The sequence below is a fragment of the Sinohyriopsis cumingii genome, chromosome 9, assembly GCF_028554795.1.
Source record: "Sinohyriopsis cumingii isolate HCF-2022 chromosome 9, ASM2855479v2, whole genome shotgun sequence".
Taxonomy (NCBI): Eukaryota; Metazoa; Mollusca; class Bivalvia; order Unionida; family Unionidae; genus Sinohyriopsis; species Sinohyriopsis cumingii.
Genome location: NC_142969.1, coordinates 102,994,654 through 103,022,068, shown reverse-complemented (window position 1 = coordinate 103,022,068; position 27,415 = coordinate 102,994,654). Strand labels below are relative to the sequence as shown.

Genomic DNA, 27,415 nt, shown 5'->3' with positions numbered 1-27,415 from the left:
GTTTGGTGTATACCACTTAGAATTGGGATTCTGATCTGGCTGAGCATTGTCAAAAACATAGCCCAGTATGTATCTGTCTCCTTTTGACCTTGACGATAATAGTTCAAGTAAGTTTGGTATATTTACAAAGACATCGTCATCCGTCTTTAACACGAAGATGGAATTAGAACAGAAGTTTTTAATCCAGTGTAACATAAATACAGATTTCAGGGAGAGATTTCGGTAAGAGTCTTGAAAATCTCCTTGAATAATATCACCATATAATTGACTCTCTTTCTGTATTTGCGGTTGCATGAATGAGTTGTCCCCCTTACCAAGCAGAAACACAAGTCTTGAAGTTTTATTATTATCCAGAATAAAAGATCCCCATGTGTTCCTTATTGCAAATCTCGCCTCCAAATTTTCAACTCCGCTACATACGACTATCATCAGATGCAGTGAAGAATTTGTTTTACACATGAATGGTTCGTTGAGTATGTAATTGAACTGGACACTACCTTGTTTCGTCCTTTCCTCCCATTCTGTACTTTTTACATCTTTAAGTCTTCGCAGCGAGTTCAGAAAATAATCGTGTTGAAACATTGAAACATATGTGGCCCTCTTTGTGTTATTTGAAAATGTAACGCGTGATGCAGAATATTTGAATTTGTCTTCAGCTATGATGAAAGTATTCTCGACAAAGTCTTTTCCGATCCATTGAATGAATCGCCTGCCTCTAATTTGGGGGTCACTCACGATAACGTAGAACAAAAGATTGATCGCTCCGCATGCGCAGAGTATTAGCAGAACGACACTTCCTCCTCTGGTCAGTTCCATTCTCTGTAAATGAAAATTTCAAAGCAATTGAGAAACCTGTTTAATATGCATCCCATTGATACGAGAACACATGCCGAACTAAACATTACCTCAGAGAAATAACAAAATTTGCAAAACCGTTTACCGTACAGTACGTCATATTAGTCACAGTACAGTACACTACAGTACACTACAGTACAGTGCAGTGCAGTAAAGTAGAGTACAGTATGATAAGGTTCAGTACAGTACAGTACGTTATGGTACGGTGTAATACAATACAATGCAATACAAAAAGACGGTTAGAGGGATATTTAAGAACTGGACCACTCGACCTGGCGCGACAACTTGCAATCATCTGGCGCACACACAATTCTTATGGCTATTTAACTAATTAAATCACACAGATGGTGTTGTTCCGTCATGTGTATCTGTCAATCTGAGCAGTCCCCTAAAGTACCACAAGTAAAAAGTCCTCAACTGACAAATAATTGTCAGTCGAAGATAGTCTTAAAAACCATTTTTCTAGATAAACTCAACAGCAGACAATATTAAAATGGCCGAAATAATTTTGGAGATATGTCTAATTTTCATGATATTTTAGAATTGTGAATGATTTATTGAATATTAGAATGACTGCACGCATGAATTTAAATAGTAATTACTGCCGATAACAAGATAATATGAATCAGATGAATTTTCAATTTCCATCAACAGCTTTTCATATATGTATGAAAGGCTGAGAGCCATAATGCTTTTAGCATCTGCATTGATGAAAATTCCGGATATGAATTTACTGTAAAGTTGTATGTAAGAAGAAGAATAGCGACAATAATAATAATAGCGATGATGATAATAATAATAATAATAATAATAACGACAATAATAATAATGATATTAATAATAATAATAATAATAATAATAATAGCAAAGCACCTCTATCTCATTTAAATTCCATGTGTAAATTGACAGATTCTGTTACACCCAAAACGATCAAACCATGACAAATACATATTTGCTCATATCTTTTTTCCTATTTCTTTTTCGTCTAAGAAAGAAACTATAAAATATAAATTTCTCATAACATTGGTACATATCTAATGTATAGCCTTGTTAATATCCATAATACGAAAATGGAAATACGTAAGTAAACACTCTGTTTAACTTGATGCCATTGTAACTGTTTGGGTTTTGTATACCAGAGTAAAACTTGAAAAGGAGAGAAGTGCTTGCATACATACATACATACATACACACATACGTATGTAAGTACATACATGCATGCATACATACATACATACATACATACATACATACATACATATTCTTTACATATTTGTTGATAAAATGTTATATATATAAAAGTAAGAATTCAATTCCTGTTATACTTTTTTACATTATCGACATTTTTTAACTCATCTAGTTACTCACCAAGTCTGAATGAAGTATTACATACCACCCGAATCAAACATGTGCTTTGTTTGAACTCACAAAGTAAAACGTTGATAAAGCACCAGTAGCTCTCAGAATAGTACCTTGCACCAGTCTAGGGTAAAGATGATGGTTACTGATAGAAGGAAGCATCCAGGATAAGTATAACGAGAATGTAGATCTTTCGGGATCTCCAGCCGTCATATACGAAATGATAAAAGCTAAAACAGTGCATCAAAACAAGATAACAACCGCCGCTTCCAGATTTAAGCTAAATAGCTTTCCAGACATTATTGCTGTAAGTTTGATAATTGCCATGGCAACGATTGATGCTTGACTGATATCGGAAGTTGTGCAGAGAAATTTTATATACCTACTAAGGATAGCACATAACTAAAGTTTTGCACCGGTGCCGCACTTGGTAGCACACTATAATAGGAGGGGCGCTACAAAAATAAATAATTAATGCTTGGCTGTCCAATTATAAACTGATCCATTTTAAGAGATCCAGTCATGGCAGGAATATATTAATTAGAATCTAATGGTACCTTGTATGCTACTTCGCCGTGGACCTAAAATTGTACGAAAACTTATTGCTTCAAAAGTGTAATATTTGTCAGACAAATACAAATAATTTCTACCCCTCCATTCTTTTCGTTGAAAATCTACGTAAAATCATTTCTTGATCCCAACATGCTCAAATTATGTTTGATTTACTGCATAACAGACTTCAGTAGGCTGGTTACTGAAGTATGTCATTGGGCGATCAATTTACTTCAATTAACTTGGTACTCAACCTTTCAAATCAAATCAAACCAAAACTAAAGAATAAAAGTGACAACTTTTCGCAGATGTCTTCGAGAATTCGTCTTGAACCTGTCATATCCATGACATCGATTTTTGAATGTTTCAAGCTGACGCGTATGAACTGATAAAAACTCTTGGAGATGAAGTTCTTATTTTATCGAGAATACACGAAACGATACTTTAACTTTCATTGCAAGCAAGGTTGCTATTTACGCATAAAAGAACTTCATTCATTGATCACGGGTCATGCACGGTAAAAGGTCTCCGTTTTGAAGCGAGTTTGACGAGTACACTCAGAGATAAATCAGAAATGTTATGATATTTTCTGTATACAGGTTTATCATCATCATTATATATTGTGTACCTCATGCGTCGCATACGGCGAAAACTATCACACGCTATGCCCTTATGTCCAGGGCTGCGACAGTCATCTCGTTTATTCTTTCAATACCAACAGGTTCTCTGTCTCTCTGTCTCTCTCTCTCTCTCTCTCAATATAGTTCTTTTTAGGGATTCTTTTGGTCTTCCTCTTTTAGTCCCATCAGGTGGGTTCCATTTAAGTGCTGTTTTCTTAGTCTCTCTCGTGCCATTCTCAGTTCATGACCCAAGTATTCCCATCTCTCCTTTCTGATGACTGTCAAAATAAATTCCTGTTGGCACACACTCCTCTCTTATTTCTTTGTTATTTTGATGTTCTTTCCAATGCATTCCTATTATCTTTCTGAGGGATTTGTTCCCGAACGAGTTCAGTTTTATTCCTATTGATCGTGTGCACCTCAAGCTTTCCAATCCATACATCAATAGTGAGATAGTATTGGAGTTAAATATCTTCATTTTCAACGATAAGCTTAGAATTCTTGAATTTCACATGATGTTCATTTGTCGAAGGAAGCTGCCGGTTTGGCAGTAATGGTTTATATCGTCTACAAGTTTATGCTTACTGGGAAATGAGACAGAATAATGCTTTCGCCTTAATACTATTTGATGCATTCTAATGCACATAATGTATATTTACCTCAAATGATCTCCGACGTTTTGCAATGGGGCGTTACTAAAACGTCTCACCAGACAAGTTGCAGACTGGCCTATTGCTCTGTACCGATAAACTGTCATTTCTGTCACCGATATTCTTGTGAATTTAAAATTTCATTTTCATAAATAAGACAAACAATTGCTTGCATCATATGGTACAGTTAGGTCAGTACAATAAAGATTTTAGCAGACACACGAGGAACCAATTATTTGCGCTCGACATAAGCAGGAGTTTGTTAATTCAAAAACTAATGCTGATTTTTATTACTGAAGCGACATTATGCAAATATGTTCGTAATGAACAGTTGTCCATCATAGAGCGAAGTCAGGAAAATACATCAAGTCGAAATGTATCGTAACCATCCAAGATCTGCCGAAAGTTACAACGCGCATATTGGGACAAACGCGAAAACCCCTGTATACGGTATCTATTTTATTTATCTTTTCATCGGTTAATTTACGTTTGTTTGTGAAAGTTTGGCAACTTCAGAATAATACAATACAAAGGCGCATATCCTCTCAATAATGTTTGTATACAACGGTTCAGGTAAAGCATCAAATGCTCCATCAGCTGAGAAAGACTCGTTTACTTTCTGTGAGGCGTTTGCAAACGGCGTGAAAGCCATAAAATACACACCATATTTTCTGATTAACAGCGTTTAGAAGACAAGGAAGCTTGACGTTGTTTGAAGTCAGTGTGAATGACTGGGAACTACATGAGAAATGATTTTTATCGTGTATCCTTGAGCATAATCAGACCCCACCAAATGTAAGTAAGTTACTATTTTTCAAAATAGCTGAGGAATGGAACTTGATGTAGTTACAAAAGTTCCGATACATTTATCATTTACTGGTAATCTGCCAACTGACCCCTTCATTCTTGTGATCATTCTAACATAATTTAATTAATCAATCTTTATATCCTCGCATCCAGTAATCTAGCCATCTATCCACCAATTCATCAAATAATGTCTGTCCATCTGTTAGACTGCCCATTAATTATCCATCCATCCATTTATCTGTCTGTTTCTCAATCTGTCCACGTTACAATCAATCAAAAGTGACAAGTATACAGAGAGACATATACAGATAGATACATAAGTATGTGGGTAGACAGACAGATGGACAGACAGACAGATAGATATATAGATCAGACTAATCTGAAAGTTTCTCTAGAACTGTTTATATCATTAACCTCCCCCAGTCAATTAGCATTCTTGGAGTCTTATTTATGACAACGGAAACACGCCAACGTTCCAATCTTCGCTCTCATCAACACGGCTTGTCTCAATCTACAAGGTTGCTATGCATAATTCCATCACATAAAAATCCCCTTCCCTCCTCCTAAAAACTTGCCTAGCTAACAAAGATTAACGATGATGTGAAAGACAGACAAAGCGTGAAGAAGTTGTGTTCTTCTGTTATTTCAGTGATAGACGGCAAAAAGTGGGCAATATTGTTGGTGTTGTTTCGTGTATTTATGTGTAGGTGCTGATTATTTTCAACTGTTAATGAATTATAAAGATGATGTAGACTGTAACGGCAAGCGATGGCTAATCACCTCGAACCAAGTACACGAATAAATTGATGTTAGAAGGATGATAAGAAGGAACAGTTTTTATGCTATCGATGTTTTGTTTTTCTCTCAATAGATACTATAACTATGATTCTTATCATTCTTATTCAGTTCGTTTTTCCCAAAGTTATATGTGATTGGAATTCGAACCTTCTAACTTTGTACTTTTACGGTCCATCCGATGTCAGATGTTGCGATTCAAATGTCTTAAACTAAGTAACATAAAAGAGCGAAACCATCAATTTTGTAAAAATTCAACAACTAGTTTATTTCCCATTTATGCAAAGTAAAATTTAAGAAAAATACAGCATATTGATTTAAATCCTATTAAATCATAAAAGATTTAAAACAATTCCAAAAGTGTGAAGTATTCAGAATTACTCGTGGCTTTTTCTCAAGTGAAAAGAAACTGAACTGACTGCATGGATTAAGTGAACCCCTACCCGGCCCCACCCCCACTCCAAAAATATCCTGTCCTTTCTAAATTTAATTTAATTATTAAAAGTGTTAAGGTTCTGCCAGTTTTTGAATCCTTTAGCACCAAGTAATCTAGCCATTAGCTTGAGCAAATAGAGCAAGATCATCCCTCTTTCACCCAGAGTACCATCAAATGTCACCCAGCGAACCATCGAATGTCACCCAGAGTTTCATCAAAGGTCACCCACAGTACCATCAAATGTCACCCACAGTACCATAAAATGTCACCCAAAGTACCATAAAATGTCATCCAGAGCAGTATCCAATGTCACTAAGAGTACCATCAAATGTCACCTGGAATACCATCCAATATCACCCAGAGTATCATCAAATGTTACCAAGAGTACCATCAAATGTCACCAGAGTACCATACAATTTACCAAGAGTACCATCAAATGACACCCAGAGTACCATCGAGTACCATCGAATGTCACTCAGAGTGCCATCAAATATCACCCAGAGTACCATCGAATGTCATTCAGAGTACCATCAAATATCACCCAGAGTAGCATCAACTGTCATCCAGAGCACCAACAAATGTCATAGTACCAACAAATTTCACGCAGAGTACCATCAAATGCCCCACAGAGTAGCATCAAAAGTCATATAGTATCATCATTATTCACCCAGAGTACCATCAAGTGCCACCCAGAGTACCAACAAATGTCAATCCGAGTACCATCTAATGCCACCCAGAGTAACATCAAAAGTCACCCAGAGTACCATCGAGTACCCTCGAACACCATGGTACCATCAACTGCCACCTCCAGAGTAACATCATATATCACCCAGGGAGCGATCGAGTACCATCGAATGCCACCCAGAGTACCAAAAACTGCCACCCAGAGTACCATCAACACCACGAGAGCGATCGAGTACCATCGAATGCCACCCAGAGTATCATCAAATTTCACCCAGAGTATCATCAAATGTAAATTTTAGATGTAATTTGATTTGCATTTAAAATTAGCAACTTAGCGCATAGAAGAAGGTGAACACATTAGAATCATGGGTTATACCATGAAGTAAGCCAAGGTTACTATACACTCTAACGATTCTTCCTACTATATTAAACAAACACAATAGACCCTGCTCTATCAGCGCATTTCAATGTTTCTTTGGGGAGCTTTCGTGTGTTCCTTTTTTGCTTTCAACATGTTATTGGAAATCAGGCCGAGGAAATGGAAGCTGCATACCTTTGCCAAGCTGAGGAAGCTGACCTGAACTGGCCTGTGCGGGTATCGAATCCGCGACCCTTGGATTATGAGTGCAAAACTACCACCTGAGCATTTGGATGCACATTATGGACTGGTACTTATCGCATTCAACATGATAAGCTGTACTTTTCCTAAGCAATTCATTACCATAATAAGCACGGTATGAAGAGTACTACTGATTGCAAAGAATCATCAATAGAACGCGTAAAAATGTTGCTGTAATTCAATGTTGCCAGTAAAAAATTACAGAGACATATGTTTTCATAAGCTTGAAATTAGGTTTAAATAGACTGAACGATTTCGCAAATATAAAAAGCAAACTTATTTGCTACGTGTATCGACAGTGTAGATTTCGGTACGAAAATGAAAGAGAAAATTCTACTCAGATTTATCTTAGAAATAGTTAACGGATTTAATGCGAAGTTTGAAGTTAAATACTGCAAGGGATGCTATTTAATTTACACTAGCGTCTGTAGGAATTTTGCCGAGGGTGCGTTGGGGTGGAGTGGCAAAGCCGAAATCAAAGGGACGAGCCTTCAAAGTGATGTAACTAGGGTTAAGGGGGAGAGGCTTACTGCCATATTGTGCGATCTTGTCGAGTTGAAATCTTATTGCAGGAATGAATTATATATATATATATATATATATATATATATATATATATATATATATATATATATATATATATACTGCACAATAAAAAACAAAAATTTCTTTTTAAAAATATGGGGGGGGGGTAACAACCGAAATCACCTTCCACTGTAAATTAAATGTTAAAATTCATCATTTAATTTGTTTATGCAAGCATTACCTTATCTTTGGCATAATTTTCCTGACATTTCAGAAAGAACATTGCCGCTAAAGATGTCAGTAACAGCAAAATTTGACACCGGCTCCAAAGAAAGCAAAAATGCTTATCTTTCTTCAACTTCTGCGAGCACCGTAAAATATGGCGATTAAGGGGATAAGAAAAGCAACGCCCATCTCGTAGAAATAAAAACAAACCTGACTAAACAAGCATCTGCTAAAACACTTTTCGTGCAGTTTATACATGATCCGACTCAAGTAGATAATCCAGTGTCGGTTATTTTCAGAAAGTGTTCGTCTGTTTCTATTGAATGAAACTATATAGGGTGCAACTATATCTCTCTGCCAGATGTGCTGCGGTTTCTGGTTCTAATATTTTTCAAAATATTGTTTTAAAGGATTAGTCTGAATTTCTGAAGGTGTTTTAAATTATCCTCGATAACGTATCACAAAAGTTTCATATAAAAGTATTTTGGACACCGCTCTTTTGAAGATCTACGTTATCTGAGGTTTCATTGTTCTTCCGTGAATCCTACATTGCAGGAAACTGAGGGTTTGAAAACCATAATGCAAGCTTAGCCGTTTTCCAAGATACAACATAAAGAAGCAATGATACAAATAGTAGGAAGAGAAACTACACGTTATTTGAGCAAAATCAGAAGCATCATGTGTAGTAGTAGTAGTAGTAGTAGTAATAGTAGTAGTAGTAGGATGAGTAGTAGATTATAAGTTGTTTTATAGTTTTATCTTAGTTCTAATCCTATCAGGGCCGGCCTAACTATAACTGGACCAGAGAGATCCCGTGTCCGAAACTGTAGGAGATATTACTAAATTAGTTTTGAAAGGAAAGTTATGTTACTTTATGTAACTTGCAAGAAATTTTTAATTAATTACGAAGTGAAAATGTTGAAGCTCGAGCAAATTGAAATTGTACTGCGTTATCTCTGCCCTGGTACGACTATAAAGAACACGTAGTCATAAACCTCGAAGGATAAAATGAGTAACGAAGCACTCATTAAAGTCAGACCGGACCTTGAGCATTCATTAGAACCTACCACCTATCCCTACACTAACCAAGCTTTTAAGGTGTAACCAGAGTACTCGGGGGAAGCCTCTGTGTCATTGGAGGGAAGGCGAACCATTAATGTCTGCCACATCTGCTCCGTTTGCTGGGCTCGAACCAATGGTATTAGTCTGCGAACTTAATGAGTTCATTCTTCAATGAGACGAAGACTCAGTGCTGATAACCACTCGGCCACGAAGGTAACCCTAAAGTAATATATCCAAAATTGATTGTAACAAAATGTACCCTAATTTCCTAAATAAGGCCCTTTTCATGTATTGAGAATCAGATATAAGGAAAAATAATGTACATGATGGAATTCTATGGGGAGCAAACCTATTCCTGTACCGCCAAGCACAGAAAACTTATCGAATGGGTCAGTACATGGTTAGATACTTGTTGAATAGAGAAAGGACCCCACCCCAACTACCCACAACCTAACAATGCACACACACCAGTGTATCGTTCACTGTCCTCTTGATTCTAGACATCAATTGTAGTAGCGTTACATGAAACACTTTCTGCCATGCATAAAAAAAACGATTGATGTACCTCCAGGCTCACAAAATGTACCCAACGAAGCGGAACGCCTTTATGTACAAGAAGTATATATAAGCAACCCTCTCATCACCCACCCACCATCCCGCAAATATCTTTCACTGCTTGCTGGGACCGTGACATCTAATCTTAGTAGCGCTACACATGACGACAGGGATGACAACTCTAAATATGGAAAGTCGGGTTCGGATTAGCAACATGTCTGAGTAGATATACGATATATGTTCTAGCTTTAGGAATGGTAAAATTTGTCTCTTTAAATAATCTTCAAACGTACATGATTGACTCTGATATGGTAATTGTAATTTGATGGTCTTGCACCCTCCCACCCTCCTCGCTACTTAGTCAGAAGCTGTGTGTCTGCAATCACTCACAGATTCCGCAACCGTGTCGACAGTCAGTTTTCATTATCAGTCATTATGCACGCCGAATGGGAACTTGTTACAGAACATCGTTTGATAGATGGAAACACTGAGCAGCTGGCGTTCCGAGAAGAGCGTGATTTCCTCAACTGGAGTGGCAGTGAATAGTTGTGTTGTTGCCACAATTAGCTAAGGGCACGATACATATAGATTTGGAATTACTCTAGAAATCTTGTGGGGGCAATAAAATAAACAAATTAATAAATCAAATTAACAAAGAATCTCGTGATTTATATGCAAAGGTAATAGGGGAAACTTAAACCTTAACATTTAAGATCCTGTATTTTATATACAAATATTTGAGGTCATTTTCCCGTCAGGCTATATTCGAAGCTATTTTTCAGTGTAGTACCTGGGAAATATGACTATTTTACAGAGAGTAACCAAATATGTACTGGCATTCGCAAGAACTAGTACTGATAATCAAGAGTCACAATGTGTCAAAAATATTACACACACATATTTTCTTGTAATAGAAAGCAAAACCACCGTATCGTAACTGCGGTCTCTTTAACACGGCGCTATTTTGTATACATCTGTACAGGGTTGTAGAGAGCGATCACGGGCCCTGTGGTAAGAAACACTCGGGCCTCTCCTAGTTCTTGTTAAAAAAAGAGAATTCTTCTATAAAAATTAAAAAGTCTTGTTCGGCCCGGGGCCCCAGTTATATACACCCGGTTGCCCCGCCCCTCTTGTTGGCATTGCATCAGTAGCATATAGGTAAAGAGTTTACATAGGAAATTTGAAGTATCAGATTCCAGTCCACACTAAGTCATACAAATTGAAGAAGAAGAAGAAGAACAAGATGATGATGATGATGGTGGTGGTGATGATGATGATGATAACGATACTTGGTTCCATACGCCTGGGTGATAACTTTGCATTAACAATTCTAAATCAAGAGTGGGTCAGAAAGACCGAAAATGGTGTCGTTGTATAAAAGGTTATTCGACAGAGATAAATGCGTGGCTTGTAAAGACTATTTTTTATTAATTGTCGTTAGGTCTAAAGTCCTAGCTATTAGCTGTGGCATAAGCAATCAGCAAACACATCATGCTCGGGCACCAATTAATTAATTTGACCATATGACCTGAGAATGGATATTTCTCCAGACTGCCGTATTCTCGACATAAGCGTTGCACGTATCATTATGGTAGATTAAACTCGAAATTAAGTTTGGACATTTCAGTAAAAGAATATGTAAAATCAATTGTAGAGTTGCCCTTGGCAGTTCCGAATATTGAAACAGAAGTACAGCTCTACTCTCAAAATGCTCGTAAATATGTGAACTCGTAAGGATAGGTACGCGTTTCTTCTGTGGAACCACAATGCCAAGCATCACATATTCTCATTCATTTTGTTCTCTCGAATTTCAAATTATACTACAGATAAAGAGAAAGCTGGGCGTGGGAAGTCATTAAAGGTGCATTACACTATCTAAACTCTGGCTTCGAAGTCCTGAAGTTAGTCAAGGTTTAAATATTAAACGGTGGGACACACTAGCCAGTTTTTTGTTTTTGTTTTGTATCTGTCACGTGCCCCTTACCGAGTTATTACTAACCCCAGAGAAGAACGGACAATTAAAAGGTTAAATAGGTCCGAGCTCCGAGACTTCAAAGCCGACGGTCTAGGTGTATAAAATATAAAAATAATAAGGTGAAGGTTATAGCAGTTAAATAAACTATATCACGGTATTAAAAATTACGGGATAATTTTCCAATGCAATTGCTTCAATCCATGCAAGACCTATTCAAATCGCTAGTTATTTCATCACGCATAATTAAAGATGAGAGTGTTTCCTTCCCGTGTCCCTTCTATGTTACTCATCTGATACTTCCGCTTTGTATTCCTTTATCGGTACTTCCGGTACCCTTGTTTCCGTCTCCGGCCCTGAACCTTCGCACTACTGCCTCTTCGCACTACTTCTACTCTTCTCCTCTCTCTAAACTTCGGGTGGCGTCCTTCCCACCCAGAAAGCGTCATCAGAAGCCTTTGTTCCAAATCTCGTCCGAAGTTCCTAAAACTCCTTTCTTGCTCCTTTTACGAGTGCCCAATTTGCTCTCGGAGTACAGTCTATTGTCCCCCAACTTCTCTATGACCTACTCTTTCCACGTCCAAACGTGCACTGATTCTTTCACAATGAACGTAACAGAATAATGTCTGGCTGCGTGAGAAACCCGCCCCAAAATTTGTCTTAGTTCCGAACGGATACCTGCGGTCTCTTTAAAAAATGTCTTGGGTAGTAGCACTGATACGTTATAATGTCGGATTCTCCGGTCTCTAAGCCTAAGCCGATTGGTGACATCACTGCTGATTGCAAAACAAACATAGTTTTTCACCACCGCGGCAAGGTTCTCTTTGAAGTAACCGTGGATTTAATAGTAACTCAACTGCTAAGTCATGGACAGGTAGTTTCTTTGTTTCAGAATCGGTTTAAAGTCGTAATATTAAATAACACATATTGACATTGCCCAAAGTAGTTTGAATTACTAATTCTATCAGATGACAAGTGTAAACGTGAGGCAGGAATTGTTAGCAAAGTTTCTCACACAACATGACATTATCTAATTGGATTTCTATTCTTTATGGCCACAATCACGTCAGTACCAAATAATTGTTTTAAATAAAATAGACTCTCAGTTTTATCAACAAAAGTGAACTAAAACACTAAAGAAACAGTTTTCCAAAGCAACAAGACTTAATAAATCAGCAGAAGCAATGGTCACAGGCAAACATAACGATAGTCACACTGTACAAATATTCAAGCTCAATAGATTTTAAACATAACCATAAACCAGCCTACTGCGTCCACACTGTATCAGTATTAATGCTAAATAGGTTAAAATCATAACCATAAACCAGCCTACTGCGTCCACCCTGTATCAATATTAGAGTTCAGTAGCTTTAGTACTTAACCATAAACCAGTCTACTGTGTCCATACTGTATCACTATTAACGCTCAATAGATTTAAAACATAACTATAAACCTTTAACCACGAATCAGCCTACTGCGTCCACGATCTATCAGCATTCAAGCTCAATACGTTCTTCACATATAACCAAGCTACAACGTTTTAAAAGTTGAAGCAGGCAACGATATATAGAAACACATTCCGGGTCTCATGGGCGCCCGTACATACGGATAAGGGGATGGGGAGCAATCAGCACCCACGTCCCTGAGTTTCACCTCTAAACTTGTTTTGGCCAACATCCGTAAAACTTAGTAGCTGCATATTGCATGTTCTCCCCCCCCCCCCCGGGGATACTACAGCGGGCACCCCAGTTGGGTCTTTAAACTAAGATTATCCACATAAAAAATTAGAGGTAAACAAAACACGACGTTCGTTCATGCTTTTAGGTGTCCTGATAACTTGAACATTTATGTCGTACTCGGGGAAGCATAACGGTATATATTTACGTGAGCTAACCTGCTTTCCCAGTTCTTCCTGAAGTTAACTCGTCTGTATTTATCAAGATTGCGCTTGTAATCAGAAACACATAGTTTGACTTAAATCATCACTTGGTTCAGCTGATTGCGAGAGAGAGAGAGAGAGAGAGAGAGAGAGAGAGAGTCAATTCCATTCATCAAAACTAAATGAAGCAACACATCCAAACAATAATTAAAAGCCGAAACAGTAGTCTGGTGACCTTAAAGACCTATGTTCCTCTAGTAAATACGACCGCAGTATATATAGTGGATTGAAACGAGTAACACAGAACATTAGAGGAAGCAATGAAGAAGCGGTAAAAGCTATTTATTTATATATTTTTTCCACAGTAATTGCAAGGGTGGTTGGGGGGTGGGGCGGACCTGGTGCTACCTCCCTCACCTCCCACTGAACGCTTAACAACCGGAACATTTCCTATAGTAACTTTTCTTTAAAGATAGATGGTTACAATTATGCCCTGGAAACTCTTAAAAAAAATGAAGAGACGTATCGGTGTTTGAACCACTGGGACCCCCAAAGACACCTTGCCTACTTATGTACCCCCTCCAGCTAAAAATAAACATAAAACAAAAACAAAAATAAAGCAGCAAACAAACAAACATTGATGTTTCCGTTTGCTACTGGGTTGGAAATGACGATCCCTACCTACAATTATCGTTGCCTTAAAAGTCCTTTTATCAAACACACTACCGAACATACCTATTGTTTAATTTTTGAAGCTTAAATATTTAACCATATAACATGTAGACACCCATCTATATATGTAGTATATAATGAGTTAATATAAATGTTGCATATAAGACGTTCTATACAGTTTATCAACAAGTCTAATCGATCTGAGCAGGCTTCTAACCCTAAACATTTATCTCCCCCTTGCACTGTAGCCAGATACCAACACAAATCAAGACAGAAAGTATGTCTTTGTTAACCATTCTCAGACATTTTATTTAAAAACACTGCGAGAGAGAGAGAGAGAGAGAGAGAGAGAAAGATGATGATGATGATGATGACGATGATAATGATGATGATTACAAATGTGTTGTTCTTCTTGTAACAATTAATACAGAATTTATTTATTTTAATTTTTACCAATGGTTAAACGTTTCTTCTGTCATTTTTCACTATTTGGAAGGTAGGTAATTGAAATCGTACCTAGATATTGATTGTAGTCTTTCTATATCATCTGCCTAATATAGACTCAAATTTACTTGTTAATCGACTCGTTTACGGAAGTATAACAGTTCATCAACTCGTTTAGGGACGAAATGGTAGCATCCTTAAGAAATGGTGTAATAGTCTATAATCTTTCGATATGTAGCATTACTGAAAATAGTATGTATGTATGTATGTATGTATGTATGTATGTATGTATGTATGTATGTATGTATGTATGTATGGATGAATGTATGTATGTATGTATGTATGTATGAATGTATGTATGTATGTATGTATGTATGTATGTATGTATGTATGTATGAATGAATGTATGTATGTATGTATGTATGGATGAATGTATGTATGTATGTATGTATGTATGTATGTATGTATGGATGGATGTATGTATGTATGTATGTATGTATGGATGTATGTATGTATGGATGTATGGATGTATGTATGTATGTATGTATGTATGGATGTATGTATGTATGTATGGATGTATGTATGTATGTATGTATGGATGAATGGATGGATGGATGGATGGATATAGATATACACTTTAGTCACCATTGTAAAGTTATAGTGGTTTGCATAAAAAGATGTTCACAATACGATAATGTAATTTCTCTCTCCGTGTATCCACCTCCATGCCCTATCCTCTCCAATAAATGAAAATTCTATTCACACAATGCCCTCATCGCCGTAGTTTTATACAGTTTAACCTTTGTTTACAAAGACTTCAAGTTGCCTCAAGAATAGAATTTCACGTCCGTATTTGGCATTGTAAGTAGACAAAGCAGGAGAGAAAAGTCAGTTGGTCATCATTATACATGTATAATCATAACTAAAAATGCAGGTCCATTGCGGCTTGTTTATGTCACAGCTTTTGTTGATTCTGAGCATGTGATTACCATCCTACAGTGACCACGTTATTTTTGGACCTGACTGTGTATATTTTAAGGACTCACGGTACTAATTCAGTTCCCATGGTAAACCTATGCAAACCCCATGATATTAAAAATTCAACAACGTAAAATTTTTGAGTGCTCATGATCAAACCTATATTTATCAGTATAGATGAAAATTGGATGTCAGGTTCTGTGTAGAGGAAAGGGTATGAGCCGCGGCATTTTCTGGACCTGCATGTGTTTGAAACATGTGCTTTCAATTCCGTACCAAAGAATCAAGTGCTAATTTTAGTAATGAGTGTTCCAAACTTAAGACTGTTAAAGGACTGAAATTCCATCAATAAAACAATGTCACTAATATTTTTTCACTTACAACTAGGATAAGCTCTCAAAAGGTTCTTTTTCCTACAACATAACTTACATTATTAACCAATCCTGGTCAGCCAAACCCATATATACTCTATTTTAGGTTCACCCATTTCCAGGCTGGTTCCCATTTTTCCATACCATTAGTACCGTGTGTTCTATATTCACCCTTGATTTTCTTGACAGCCCTAGGAATAGTAGTTCAATACATAAGTAAGCAATGTGCATAGTCCTGCTTGTCAAAGATTACATTTGTGAATATTACATTATACTGCAAGTTCATCTTCACTTAAAGACCAAAGGTGCATTTCAGGCAACATTTAAATATTTGAGCTTTTTTAAGAAAGTAAGAAAAAATATTCAGATAAAGCTGTCTAAGAAGAATCATCTTTTTTAATATCACCATTTATCGCTCTTCAATTTAATGCTGAAATACATTACCAGCCTTGTCATATTATGTAATTAATGAGTAAAAGGTCAAGGTGACCATCTATATGTACATTTATTATTACAGGAAAAGAGATTTAAATGACAAAAATTACCTATAATTCCCCCCAGAAGACATATAATTTAAAACTAAAGTAAAGTAGACATAAGTCCATTAAAATGCAAAATATGAACTTTCAAAACATTCAATGAAAAAAATTAGAAGAATGCAAAGTCACGAGAGGTCTTCACCATTAGGCATGGTGTAAAAGAGCTCAGTGATCATATCTGAATCATTATGTATCAAAACACAAATAGGAAATATCATATTGCCTACTGCAATTACTCTATAAATGGTAAATTGTATAAATTTTATATATGCATCACTTAGATATAAACCAAAGTGCTAAACACTCCACCTAACATAGTCAAATCTACACACTGTTCCCCTTCCCCCATTCTTGGCAACAGTTGATATATCTGAATACGCATTTAATATCCTACCTAAAGTCACTCTTTGGTTTACAAAATGTATTAATTTTGCTTGTTATCCACAAATAGAACCATGTGATTGCATTTATAGTAAAGTAAATTGAACTTGCATATGTGGAGACACTGTGTATTGCTGTGGCTGTCTATAGGACTCACTGTACTAATTCAGTTCCCATAGTAAACCTATGGAAACCCCATGATATTAAAAATTCAACAACTTAAAATTTTCTGGACCTGCATGTGTTTGAAACATGTGCTTTCAATTCCGCACCAAAGAGTCAGGTGCTAATTTTAGTAATGAATGCTCCAAACTCAAGACTGTTAAAGGACTGAAATTCCATCAATAAAACAATGTCTCTAATATTTTTTCACTTACAACTAGGATAAGCTCTCAAAAGGTTCTTTTTCCTACAACATAACTTACATTATTAATCAATCCAAGTCAGCCAAACCCATATATACTCTATTTTAGGTTCACCCATTTCCAGGCTGGTTCCCATTTTTCCATGCCATACTTGATTTTATGCTTCGCTAAGTCAATATTCTGAAGCTCATACAGCAGGCGGAGCAGTGGTGTAGCTAGGATATTTGGGCCTCTACGCAAAGCTTATCGATGGGTCTCTGCAATGTTAATTGCAATTTTGAGGGTACAAATTACTGTATTTGATGGGTGTTATATTGCCTGTTCCTAGTTTATTTCTATAGTGTATAAAACTGACTTGTTTGGATGGGCTTGTGGGCCCTCGGTATTCGTGCTTACATGCTCTTGCTATATGGTTGCTATGCCCCTGAGGCGAAGGACGTCTTTGTCAATGAAACTGCATATAATGAAAGAATCTAAAAACAGACCGAAACAAGAGTCTAAAATGCTAATTATTATATGCTTTTATATTTTTCTCTGTTAACTTTTCCTTGTTAGAATAGTACCGAATTTTTCCCAAACTGCACGGTTTCATATTGCGCGACACGCGTCTAAAAATAGCAGCGTGTATTAGGAACTACTTTACGATACGATAATATAATTTCTCTCTCCGTGTAAAGTACGCTCATGTAGTAGGTGCTTTAGCTTTAAGTTTATTAGATTTGTTTGTGAGTGAACTAAACAAGCTGCTTTGATTATTTGAAAGTAAGGATGATAAAGTTACGATGTGGACGAGTTCATTGAATCACAAATGAAACTTTCAAACATGCACAAGAATGAACGTGATATTCACAATGTCCGCACAACAAACATGACCCAAAAAAAAAAGTAGAGAAATACCATTCTAAAAATCTATTGAATTATTTAGGAGAAATGATTGTAACAATTCGCAAATAGAATGGTTCACACTATGACCAGTGATTTCGAGGGTCTAGAACAATGGCATAGAAAAAGCATATCGAGGCTAAAAGCTATCGCATATCTCATACATGTCAGTCAAAATACTGAATTCGAGAAGAAGAAAAAATTGAACTGAAGGTTTAGGAAGAAAATTAAAGGCATTAGAGCCAACAAGCCAAGATCACGAGGTCTTATTTTCGTTAACTGTCACACAGTAGCTGCTTTTCAAAATTGTCCATTTAAGTTTTTTGATACAATGTTTCGTATGTAGGCTGGCGATAGAAGCCATACATGTCATTCATTTAGCTGTTATCCCTCGAACAGAAAGCATGCAAGTGACAGGGAATAAACGAATGACTTCATTAGTTGGTAATAAGAATGGCAATAAAATATGCATACATTTTTTAAAAATCTTGAATATCCCCAAAATGTACTTACTTCTGCAAATCCGAATTATATATATATATATATTGAATGATCCTTTCGTCATATGTGTGACATGTGCCACGTACACCTTAATGTTGGCCAAAATAAATATTATGAAAGATATTCGGGCCAAATCCAACTTTCGGATAATAAAAGAACAAAAAAATGAAATTTGTTTTAAGTTATATACTAACATATGTAAGACTGAAAATTATCCTAAGATTTTTTAGGAGAGCTGTTGCATTCTGTTTGAATTTTAAATAATTTCTCAAATCCAGTAAATATTATCTCGCTTGTAAGTGTATTTTATGTTTACTGGCCCACTCTGATAAATATACTGCCCTCGTGTTGGCATCCCACTTAAAGATTCGCTGCCTGTTATATCAATAGGAGAGCTAGTGAAGCATGTATTTCACAAGCTGTAAGCTATAGCGTAAGCATAAGTATTCCACTTACGTTAACAATTTTAGATTACCACTAATACAACAATTAACATTAACATAGCAAATTTATCTACTATAAGGTACTGACCATTTTTTTTTTGGGGGGGGATGTGGTTTTATTTTCATCTGAGATATTTTATTTCCCATTATTTCAAGGAAGATAGTTATGTTCTTTTTCTTCTTCTAAATAATATATTGGATATAACATGATGTTATTTTGTCCTAATACTATAATGGATATAATATGGTGTTATTTTGTCCTAATACTATAATGGATATATTATGGTGTTATTTTGTCCTAATACTATAATGGATATACTATGGTGTTATTTTGTCCTAATAATATAATGGATATACTATGGTGTTATTTTGTCCTAATAATATAATGGATATAACATGGTGTTATTTTGTCCTAATAATATAATGGATATAATATGGTGCTATTTCGCTGTAAATCAGAGCCAGATATATTTTCAGCTATTGACAGACGGAAACTTAAACAATAGTACGCTTCAGTTCCTTGTCCAGAACATTACATTTTGGTCCCTTATGTAATTGCAGAATAACGAGTTAATATCGCAGTATGTTTAGAAACACATTTATACCGTAGTACAAAATGTTTCCTTGTACCCAGATCTAATATTATTAGTACAGTAACGGTACATGTTAATATTAAAGTATTAGTATATATTATAATACATAACATTACATATTGACTGTGTTTAAACAGTACATACTTAGCGTAGTAATAGTATATGCTTAGAGTATTGTAACAGTATATATTTGTAGTATTGCAACACTATAAACAGCATATATTACAAATATATTAACAGCATATATTCAAAGCATAGAAACAAAATGTAAACGTTTTTGGATATTGATCTGGAGTTCGACTTTTGCAAATAAAACCAATAAGCATGGAGAATATATGATCAGGCATGTCAACACAGTCATGACAGCAGCTGCCAAGGACATCATTGGCCTCCATCGCCCAAAGAAAAAACCCTGGGTTACAGAAGAGATTCTGAAGTTGTGTGATGCCCGAAGAGACCTCAAAAACACCAGACACACAACAGGGGCAATGGAGTTCCGAGAAATAAACAAGAATATTTGAAAAAAAATTGAAGAAAGCAAAAGAAGATTGGATTGGACAAAAGTGCACAGAAATAGAGAGCAGTCTGATAAAGAATAACAACAAAAAGGCATTCCAAATTGTGAAAGACCTCACCAGACAGAAAAAAACGAGAGTCAGTACCATTCAAGACGAAAATGGAAAATGCCTCACAGAAGCGAGTGACACTGCAGAAAGATGGACCGAGTGTTGCAAAGAACTTTACAACCATCAGTCCACAGGAGACCCAGAGGTGCTTGAAGTTCCAAACTCCTCAAATGATGGTGATTTCCCATTCTCAAAGAAGAGGTGGAGTCGGCAATAAGAGCACTGAAGAATGGGAAGGCAGCCGGAGTAGACAACATCCCAGCTGAACTTATCAAGAATGGGGGGGAGGGGAATCAGTGAAAGAGCTACTAACAAAAATCTGCAACAAGATCTGGCAGACAGGTGAATGGCCAACACAATGGACCCAGTCACTGATTATAACACTCCCCCAAAAAGGCAATCTCCAGCTGTGCCAAAATTACAGAACTATCAGTTTGATCAGCCATGCTAGCAAGGTAATGCTGAAGATCATATTGAACAGACTGAAACCACAAGCAGAAGAAATAACCGCTGAAGAACAGGCCGGGTTCAGGAGTGGAAGAAACACAACAGAACAAATATTCAATCTCAGGGTTCTGTGTGAAAAGTACTCGCAACACCAACAAGACATCTATCATGTCTTCATAGATTTCAAAAAGGCCTTTGACAGAGTGTGGCATGAGGCATTGTGGGCCACAATGAAGAGGTACAACATGGGCCAAAAATTGACCAGCACCATCAAGCAGCTGTACGCCAAGGCTACCAGTGCAGTAACTGTGGGGGACTGGTTCCACACAACAGTGGGAGTGCGTCAAGGCTGTCTCCTGTCACCCACGCTTTTCAACATCTACTTAGAGCGCAACATGAGCGAAGCCCTGGAAAACCACTGTGGGACAGTCAAAATTGGAGGGCGTAACATCACCAATCTCCGCTTTGCAGACGACATTGATGGGCTGGCAGGCAGCGAAGACGAGCTTACCATCTTAGTGACGAACCTGGATGAAACATCTTCCAGATTTGACATGGAGATAAACGCTGAGAAGACAAAGCTGATGACAAATAGTGGCAAACAAATCTCAGCCAAGATTAAAGTCAGAGGACATGAGCTGGAAACAGTGAGCCAGTTCAAATATCTTGGTTCCATAATCACCGAAGAGGGATCAAGAGCAGAAATTTTGTCAAGAGTAGCACAAACAACGGCAGCCATGTCAAAGCTAAGACCCTTCTGGAGAGACAAGAATATCTGTCTGAAAACTAAAATCAGACTATTGCGAGCACTAGTCATCTCACTCTTTTTGTACTAATGCGAGACCTGGACCCTGACATCAGAATTACAACGAAGAATCCAGGCACTTGAAATGAGATGTTACAGAACCATCCTTGTCATCTCTTACAGGGACCATGTCACAAATGAAGAAGTGCGTAACACCATCAGGTGCAAAGTAGGCCAACACGAGGACCTCCTCACCACCGTCAAAAAGAGAAAGCTGAAATGGAATGGCCATGTCACTAGAGCCAACAGTCTCTCCACAACAGTCCTGCAGGGCAGCGTCCAGGGTGGCAGAAGGAGAGGTAGACAGAGAAAAAAGTGGACTGACAACATTACAGAATGGACCAGGAAAAGTTTTGCGGAGACAGGCATTGGCACATGATCGAGACAAGTGGAGGGAACTGATCAGATGTTCAGCAGCACAGCGCCTCGACGACCACACTAGGTCATGAGACTGATGATAATGATGATGATGATGATGATGATAATGATGATGATGTATGGTATTATCTGGTATTAATGAAACATGGATAACACATGGCCAGGTCTGGTATTAATGAAACATGGAGAATACATGGTCAGGTATGGTATTAACGAAACATGGAGAATACATGGTCAGGTATGGTATTAACGAAACACGTAATATGAATGGCCATGTCTGGTATAATCTAATATTAATGAAACATGGAGAATACATAGACAGGTCTGGTACTAATGAAACATGGGGTATAGCTGGCCAGGTTTGGTAATATTGAAACACGGAGAATACATGGCCATGTCTGGTATTAATGAAACATGGAGCATACATGTCCAGGTTTGGTATTAATAAAAATGAAGAATAAACGGCCATGTCTGGTATTAATGAAACACGGAGAATACATGGCCATGTCTGGTATTAATGAAACACGGAGAATACATGGCCATGTCTGGTATTAATGAAACACGGAGAATACATGGCCATGTCTGGTATTAATGAAACATGGAGCATACATGTCCAGGTTAGTGGAGCATGCCTTTTATGCTTAAACTAAATCTCGAATAATAATAATAATAATAATAATAATAATAACTTAATATAAAGAGGGTGACACAATTAGATGCCTGGAATTAATTTATAGACAATAATGTATAACTCTTAGGAAAGTAAATTTAGGACATACATATATACCTACCTACCTACTTACATAGATACAGACCTATATACCTACCTACCTACATACATGCATGGATGCATACACACGCATACGTACGTATGTACATACAAAGATACATACATATATACATACATACACACACACACACACATACATACATACATACATACATACATACATACATACATACATACAGACAGTATTAATATATTCAAGTGTAAAATCCTATAAGAAAAGACCAGATGACCACTATATCATTAATGCAAAGAATACAAAGTAGACAACGTCTGATTGCAAACAGATGTTGTTGATACGCTGATACTTAGAAGGTGATTAATAACCCACAGTGACCACCATGTGCATCAAGATGAACAATCTGTCTTTCTCTCTAAATATAACACCAAGGGGTCTGATTTGGAGTCAGTTTCCCGGGAGTGCATTCAGCCATTATGGATGTATCGTGATCACTTATTAGACTAAGAATATAAACTCGTTTAATAAGAATATTTTCATTGAAGTTTGCCAGACTACTGTATAATTAATACTAATACTACAAAGCAGTCTTAGCTTGATCAGAAACAGCTGTGTTGATGGTGAGCGATTAATATCATGGTGTCGATAAAATGTCTGCAGAACTGACCAGCGTATCCCTTCCCTCTCTCTCTCTCTCTCGATCTCTCGATGTATGTCATTTTTAACTTCATCCTTGAATGCCGTGCTTATTGACCATGCATTTTGGTACGAAGTAAACAACGTTGCAGGCCCTAGATTAAATGTTACATCTAATTTCCCAATTATTCTTTTCTTGTACTGAGTAACCCAATATACTTAGAGAAGTGGATGTAACAAAAGCTCCAACTAACTATACAAATATGACGAGGTTACAAAGGGACCAACCTCTTCTCACCCTGTTGTCTTTTGTCCGTAAGTCTGTCGTTTCTCCCCGTTTCTTGTCACACATTAATTATTCACAAAGCATGCTATTTCTTCGATCTTTTTTACCTACCATTCAATGCTTTTTTTCCATACCTTGTCTCTTCAAAAACCTCCAATTTAGCTGTAAAGGACGTCACATCAGCTGTAAAGAGAGATTTTATTTGAAGTAATACATTTGAAGCAAATGTTTTGCGAGCGACTGACAGACATAGACCCTTACTCTGAAGAAAAAAAAAAACAACCCAATGTGAATCATAGACGCGCAATTTGGCATTGGTAAATTTAACCCCTTCATTTTTATCAGAGCTTTTTATCAAATAGTTTGCGCCGGAGGCACACCCTTACTTTTTTGGGGTTAACGAGTTGAACCAGGACATGTCTGCTAGCTCCCTTTGGGTGCCTGCGAAATGGGAAACAAAAACATAGAGACCTTTAACAACACTTTAGAATAAATTTATACATTCTTTTTCTTTCTGTATAGAGACACAGTTCAAGTTTCAATATTGTATTTCCCACCAGCTGAGGTAATTTCATTCCCACTTCATTTATTATATTTTTAGAACAACTTATTTTCGTGGAATATTTCGTAAGCACGAAGAATGAAGGCGTCATATTTAGAATTTACACGGTAAGGTCTCACATATAATTAAGAATGTTCCGTTTTGAAATTATTATGAAGAAAGAAATTTCTATCGGACAAAACAAAAATAAACGATGAAGAACACAGTCTCGTAGCTAATTAATTTGTGCTCGTTTACCTACAATGATAAAACGTTATGTCAACTTCATGTCTCATTTTGGTAGTCGGGGACATAAGTGATAACATGTTCCTTTGAAACTTTGAAGTTTCGTGCATATTTCATAGGAAATCCTAGCAAAATCTATCGAAAAGCATCCATATCTCGCTATTTCTTTCAAATGCCTTCCAAGGTAGAATTAAGAACTGATCAAGTTATCTCCTAAATTAGTCTGCACGTTTTTCCTTCTCAGAATGTAGAATAAAAATCAATGACCAGCCACCGTAAAAAATAAAGTTTTATTTAACAATAACTTAATCCATTAATGGGTTGTCTAGAGATGATGGAAGCATGATTAAATGAAATATTCCTTGAGAATTTATTTGAAGACCCTTTTTGATTTGTAACTCCAGTCCTGAAATCGTTTTCCTTTGTGTACGTATATCGTCATGTATTGTGTGTTGAAATAGTCAATTTTAGTTTTTACCGCTCTCCATTCTGCTCTCCAAAATCAAAGTTCTTAGAATATGCACTGTAAACGATGAAGCTCTGCAGTTGTGTCTCAACGAATTCCAGAAATGGACTTCAGAAACAATTAAATACAGGCTAAAAGATTCTGTGAAATTGTATCCTTTTCCAGTGGAAAGAAAATAAGTGTTATCAACCTTTAACACGCTGTTAAAATTCCATAGTCCTGAAGCAATGTAACACAGTAATTGTCCCTCTCACGTATACACAATATTCCCACTTACATTGAATTCTAATATATATATATATATATATATATATATATATATATATATATATATATATATATATATATATATATATATATATATATATATATATATATATATATATATATATATATATATATATTCCAAAGATATAAAGACGTATTTACCTCAAAACATATTTGTGAACAATCCCTCCTTTGATAACTAATAATATAAACACAATCGCAAACTTGTTACAGAAATTTTGTCTAACTTTAGCCTGTGATTCGCCGTCTCCAATGCCAATATTCCCTCGATATTTATCATGTTCCTGCCACGCTCTTGAAGCGATGATGAAGCGTTGGTCGTGCGGATGAACTATGGGTGATAAGAACATCGTTAACTCTGCCCCTGTTAGAGGTAATTTGATACACGTAGGGGCCAACAAGGGAGCGCTGTGTTCAAAATAAAAGAGGTCTTTGAGGGGAAGTCTTTGCTCTTTTCCGGAAGTAGAATAAAAAGAACCCAGAGCGTAAATTAATTGCATTATCAGCATAAATGTAAGATATATATCACCTTCGTTTTGAAGTACTTAACAGATCTTTTGTATAACGGTAGTTGCTGGTTTTTCTTAAGACGGAAAATATCAAAACTAACATTAACATCTATCAGTTCAATTTTATTCTGCAGAAGAGTTAATCCCATTCTAATACATGAAATTGGAAATAAGGTGTAATTTTTTTTTTAATCCAACATCATTTAGCGAATAAATGTAATTTTCTTGAAATAAACGTTTTATTTCCGACGTAGTGAGAATTCAAACATTGACAAAGACTAGACATGTTCATTACATATAATTTTGGGGTTAGAAATACAAAAATCCCCCAAAACAACAGCAAGAAAAAGTAAATTTCATGCTGATTTAGGACGACGGGTTTGAGAGAGAGAGAGAGAGAGAGAGAGAGCATACCTGAGCTGGATGTCGTATTCTCTACAGGGTATTTATTGATCACTTTTAACAACAGTGGATCAAATTAACATTGTTGATTTTGATACATGTCTGGTATATATATATATATATATATATATATATATATATATATATATATATATATATATATATATATATATATATATATATATATATATATATATATATATATATACCCTTTCATTTTATCAGAGCCTTTTATCAGATAGTTATATATATATATATATATATACCCTTTCATTTTATCAGAGCCTTTTATCAGATAGTTATATATATATATATATATATATATATATATATATATATATATATATATATATATATATATATATATATATATATATGCTCTCATTAAACATAACTTCTTTTTTCTAAATAGGAATTTATATATAAAATTGTCTTTTGTTTTGAAACAGTTGAAAACTAATTTTAATTGGATGTCCATAAACTTTGCCGAGTATTACTCTACAGCAGACAACAATGAGTTCTGTAACATTAAAGTCAGTATACATTGACGTTTGTTAATTCTTTGGGAATCACATCACCTTCCACAGCATCCATATTTTATAATTTGTCAGGTGAAGACTTCCACTTTGCCCCATTATAATTGGTCTATTGTTGTCATGTACCCAGCTATACGAAGTGAAGTTCAGAAATCCAGCTGATGATCAACTTGTTCACCAGGATTTCGTATTGTTTGGATTGTATTGTGGTTGTTGTTGAAGCTGTTTCTTGCTTGGTAATTATAAATTTATTGCCCGAGCTTAAAATGCTTCACACAAATATTCCCTTTCCCTGTTACACTAAACTCCCAGATCTGTTGGCAGACCAACAAGATTCCTCCGTCGTTTTTATTATTTTTCACATGAGTGGTGGCGGACATAACTTACCTCAGAAAAAAGGCGTAGAACGACTTCTTGTTCTAATCTGTCTGCAAAATGTCTCGTGTCTTCCTTAATCGTATAGTATGTATTCAAGTTGAAACAGTTGAACAATAACCAAACTTTCAAAGGTGTTGATTTACAGTTACCGGCTTCGTGCGATAGACAGCTGCCTTTGGAAATTTCTCGTGCGATGTTAGTGTAATCTGCAATCATCACTCTAACTGAAATAGGTAACGCTTTCTTGAAATCTTACACTTGCAAACGAGAAACAAATAAAATATCAATTTTTGTTCCAGTGCAACTTTAGTGGTAGGGGAATCTGATTTTGAATGGATTTTAGAGAAACAAATCAACAGAT

General features: G+C 36.2%; 1 long non-coding RNA gene across 6 annotated transcripts; it reads right to left on the bottom strand.

Annotated features, from left to right (window-relative positions):
- Positions 1–323: 323 nt before the first annotated feature.
- On the bottom strand, positions 324–25,631 carry LOC149792366 (uncharacterized). 6 transcript variants are annotated; one of them, XR_016423550.1, is made up of 3 exons: positions 25,371–25,631; positions 23,823–23,871; positions 324–819 (listed from the first exon to the last, which is right to left on the bottom strand). It is a non-coding gene; the product is annotated as an uncharacterized LOC149792366 (long non-coding RNA). The 6 variants fall into 6 exon arrangements; XR_016423549.1 differs by having other exon boundaries at positions 23,800–23,871; positions 25,371–25,618; XR_016423551.1 differs by lacking the exon at positions 25,371–25,631 and adding an exon at positions 24,954–25,204 and having other exon boundaries at positions 23,800–23,871.
- Positions 25,632–27,415: the final 1,784 nt, after the last annotated feature.